Source organism: Nerophis lumbriciformis, linkage group LG31, assembly GCF_033978685.3.
Source record: "Nerophis lumbriciformis linkage group LG31, RoL_Nlum_v2.1, whole genome shotgun sequence".
NCBI lineage: Eukaryota > Metazoa > Chordata > Actinopteri > Syngnathiformes > Syngnathidae > Nerophis > Nerophis lumbriciformis.
In genome coordinates, this window is record NC_084578.2 from 14,250,001 (window position 1) to 14,255,000 (window position 5,000).

Genomic DNA, 5,000 nt, shown 5'->3' on the forward strand with positions numbered 1-5,000 from the left:
ATTCCAGATGCCAGGGTCATGGCAAATATTTACATGTAACATATACAATAACAAAGCAATGAATATTTCTTATTTCTCAGTAGATAGAAACACTATTTTTTTTAATTTAATGAAATATAATAATCAGAAGCGTTCTAATTAGGGAAAATATATTGCATATTTAAGCTTAATGATGAAAATGAGTACCGTATTTTTCAGACTATAAGTCGCAGTTTTTTTCATAGTTTGGCCAGGCTCCAGTGCAACTTATATATTTTTTTCCTTCTTCATTATGCATTTTCGGCGGGTGCGACTTATACTCCGGTGCGACTTATACTCCGAAAAATATGGTATTTAGAATTCCAGATGCCAGGGTCATGGCAAATATTTACATGTAACATATACAATAACAAAGCAATGAACATTTCTTATTTCTCAGTAGATAGAAACACTATTTTTTTTTATTTAATGAAATATAATAATCAGAAGCGTTCTAGTTAGGGAAAATATATTGCATATTTAAGCTTAATGATGAAAATGAGTACCCTATTTTTCGGACTATAAGTCGCAGTTTTTTTCATAGTTTGGCTGGGCTCCAGTGTGACTTATATATGTTTTTTTTCCTTCTTTATTATGCATTTTCGGCAGGTGCGACTTATACACCGGTGCGACTTATACTCCGAAAAATACGGTTTATGCTAAACGTCATTTATGGCATGTAATATGAATGGATTCACATAACAAGGCATTTTTACCCACAATAAAAGTAAACTAGAACCCATTCCACGTCGACCAATCAAAGGTGTGGCGTATCTACAACGCACAGGCCCATTCACAATTAAATACCTCAATGAGCAGATTACAAGTTCCCCCATTTGGAAATTTCATTACCACTTCCCTAATTGGATTCCAAATGTAATTAGTGTTTTCTGAGCTAAACAGCGAGTGGTTCCAGGGTGAATGTAAGGACCGTCAAGAGGTCCTGATTAATGGTTTGACCCGTTCTCACTCTTACTTAGTTTAGGTAGTACTTTAATAATCCCGTGGGAAATTGCAAGGTAGTTCTTTGCTCACACACATACATACTTTTCCACACAGACTTCAGATAAAATACATATTACACTGTTATGTCGAGACCTGGGAAATAACAATACAAATAGTTTATAAAAAAAAAACAGGAATACACCAATATACTGTGAGACTAACAACATTGAGATTTTCTTTTCTGTATTACAAAACAGAACTCCGCCAAGGCTGCCCTTTGTCACCGATTCTGTTCATAACCTTTATGGACAGAATTTCTAGGCGCAGTCAGGGCGTTGAGGGGATCTGGTTTGGTGGCTGCAGGATTAGGTCTCTGCTATTTGCAGATGATGTGGTCCTGATGGCTTCCTCCGGCCAAGATCTTCAGCTCTCACTGGATCGGTTCGCAGCCGAGTGTGAAGCGACTGGGATGAGAATCAGCACCTCCAAGTCCGAGTCCATGGTTCTCTCCCGGAAAAGGGTGGAGTGCCATCTCCGGGTTGGGGAGGAGATCTTGCCCCAAGTGGAGGAGTTCAAGTACCTCGGAGTCTTGTTCACGAGTGGGGGAAGAGTGGATCGTGAGATCGACAGGCGGATCGGTGCGGCATCTTCAGTAATGCGGACGCTGTATCGATCCGTTGTGGTGAAGAAGGAGATGAGCCGGAAGGCAAAGCTCTCAATCAGGGACGGCGTGGCGCAGTGGAAGAATGGCCGTGCGCGACCCGAGGGTCCCTGGTTCAATCCCCACCTAGTACCAACCTCGTCATGTCCGTTGTGTCCTGAGCAAGACACTTCACCCTTGCTCCTGATGGGTGCTGGTTAGCGCCTTGCATGGCAGCTCCCTCCATCAGTGTGTGAATGTGTGTGTGAATGGGTAAATGTGGAAGTAGTGTCAAAGCGCTTTGAGTACCTTGAAGGTAGAAAAGCGCTATACAAGTACAACCCATTTATCATTTATTTATAATTTACCGGTCGATCTATGTTCCCATCCTCACCTATGGTCATGAGCTTTGGGTTATGACCGAAAGGACAAGATCACAGGTACAGGCGGCCGAAATGAGTTTCCTTCGCCGGGTGGCGGGGCTCTCCCTTAAAGATAGGGTGAGAAGCTCTGTCATCCGGGAGGAGCTCAAAGTAAAGCCGCTGCTCCTCCACATCGAGAGGAGCCAGATGAGGTGGTTCGGGCATCTGGTCAGGATGCCACCCGAACGCCTCCCTAGGAAGGTGTTTCGAGCACGTCCGACCGGTAGGAGGCCACGGGGAAGACCCAGGACACGCTGGGAAGACTATCTCTCCCGGCTGGCCTGGGAACGCCTCAGGATCCCCCGGGAGGAGCTGGACGAAGTGGCTGGGGAGAGGAAAGTCTGGGCTTCCCTGCTTAAGCTGCTGCCCCCGCGACCCGACCTCGGATAAGCGGAAGAAGATGGATGGATGGATGGATATTACAAAACAAATCTCAGACCATCATATTATGAATCAGTAATTTACCGTATTTTCCGGACTATAGGGCGCACCGGATTATAAGGCGCACTGCCGATGAATGGTCTATTTTCGATCTTTGTTCATATATATATATATATATATATATATATATATATGTATAAATAAAGGTGCACCAGATTATAGGGCGCATTAAAAGGAGTCATATTTTTTATTGAATTTTTTTCTAAATGTAAAACACTTCCTTGTGGTCTACATAACATGTAATGGTGGTTCTTTGGTCAAAATGTTGCATAGATGATGTTTTACAGATCATCTTCAAGCCGCTTTCTGACAGTCGCTTCAGGATGCGCCGTTTTTTGGGCGGTCTTATTTACGTGGCTCACCTTCGGCAGCGTCTTCTCTCCTTCATCTTTGTTGTAGCGGTGTAGCGTGCAAGGACGGGAGTGGAAGAAGTGTCAAAAAAAGGAGCTAACTGTTTTAATGACATTCAGACTTTACTTCAATCAATAACAGAGCAGCATCTCCTCATCCGTGGCTCACTAGTACAACAACAACGCCAGAAATGTGGCCCGTGAAAAACCAGCCAACCGGAACTCTAATAACTAAAGTTCCTTGGGTGAATTATGTAAACTCACGACACCGGTAGTTTTTAGCGCTTCCATAGCGAGATATAAGTTAGAACTTTATATTAGAAATGGCAACAGGAGAGGGTGAATGCCCCATAACAAGAAAATAGTGAAAAAGAAGAAGTTTATCAACTACGGTTTCGGCATGGACTACGTGCGCAAATTTTCAGGACTTTTGCAGATCTCAAATACACTTCAGCAGGTACCAGAAGGCAATAAATAATATAATGCATAATATTGTGAAACTAAACACCAGATCATATGTCTGCTAATGTGTTCCAGTTTGCGGTCCTTATACACACACCGTAGTAATACGGTAGTCGTAATGGGCCGACAATCCATCAAGCGGCGCGGCTTCAAAGTCATACTAAAACATTTTGACATATTTTTGAGTGCCGTGTGTAATGTTCTTTATTTTCAATGAAACATTTTAAAGTTTTGGTGTTGTTTACTGGCGTCATATTGCAGTCTACACGTATCTCTTATGTGTGACTGCCATCTACCGGTCACACTTATCATTACACCATGCTTACCGACCTTGCTTCGAGGTCAGTAAGCACAACCAGAATTATTCCGTACATTAGGCGCACCGGGCTATAAGGCACACTGTCGATTTTTGAGAAAATGAAAAGATTTTAAATGCGCCTTAGTCTGAAAAATACGGGAATATTGTTATGGCTGTTAAATGGAAGTGGACATCAATGTTAGCTTCATTTTTCAACAAACATGTAAGTAAATACACCACAACGTCAATTCTGGTTCGTCAACAATCGGTATTTCTTCGTAATCAAAATATATACTCATTTATCACATATAGCCTGAAAATGTGGATGTTGAAAATAGACTTTGGTCACCGAAACCGAATGTTGTGAAGTAATATCCATTTTTGCTGGTGGGCTGCGTCTTTCCCCCAAAGCTGCCAAAAAAGTCACATACGGGTCGCATTCAGTTCGAATTGCCGTTTGGACTCAAGTCACATTTAAAGAGATCGGATCCCAATCGGATTCGGACTAACTCCTGATGTGGCCTGAATCTGATGCGAAAACATCAGCTTTGGAGCATTTAGACTGGCAAAAAATAGCCGATCTTTGTCACTTGAGGGCAAAAAAAAATAAAAAATCAGAATTGCTGTGCAGAGTAAAGACCCTTTGAGTTCCAGTTAACTTCACGCTAAGCTAATACCCTGTATGTTTTTTATGCTTAGTACTGGAATTAACCTCTTAAGGCCCAAGCTGTTTGTTTACATGCTTTTTAAATTTTTCTTTGCTATTTGGGCTTATTGGACCCTAATTAGAATAACAACTAAAAATCATCTTTTGATTTGATGTACTTAGTCCATAAGTACACAAATGTGTACTTCATTTGTAGTGACATACTGATTTTTATTTTTACACTTTTTTTCCCTCCAAATTACATTGTATATTATACTCTTCTGACACCACCAGATGGCAGTATAAGTGTCCACATAAGTGGCCATAAGACCCCAATCCAGTAGTGTACACAATTTTGGAAATAAGAGCTAAAAGGTGCTGTCCACGCATGTGGCCACTAAGGCTTTTAGTGGTTAAACAAGCGTTCTTACCTGCAAGCTACTTCATGCTGTCCTTTACATCTTGCTAGACACGACCTTGCGACCAGATCGTAACACTTACACAGTAAATCTTCAGGAAAGTCTCTGAAAAGAAGGAACAAAATAAATGAAAATGACCTACTGGTGGATATTTTGCCCACCCCATTTCCACCATTCACGTCACGTGGGGCCACTAACCAAGAGAAAGAAAGAAAAGGGTAAGAAAAAAATGATTCTATGTAACGCAAATTCGGGAATTATGTGATCTGTATTTTTTTGGACCTCAACGACCGTGTTATGGAAATTTTAGTGTTTGAGCTTTTAATTTACAAGTTGGCCAAATTTTCCCCGTAAATATA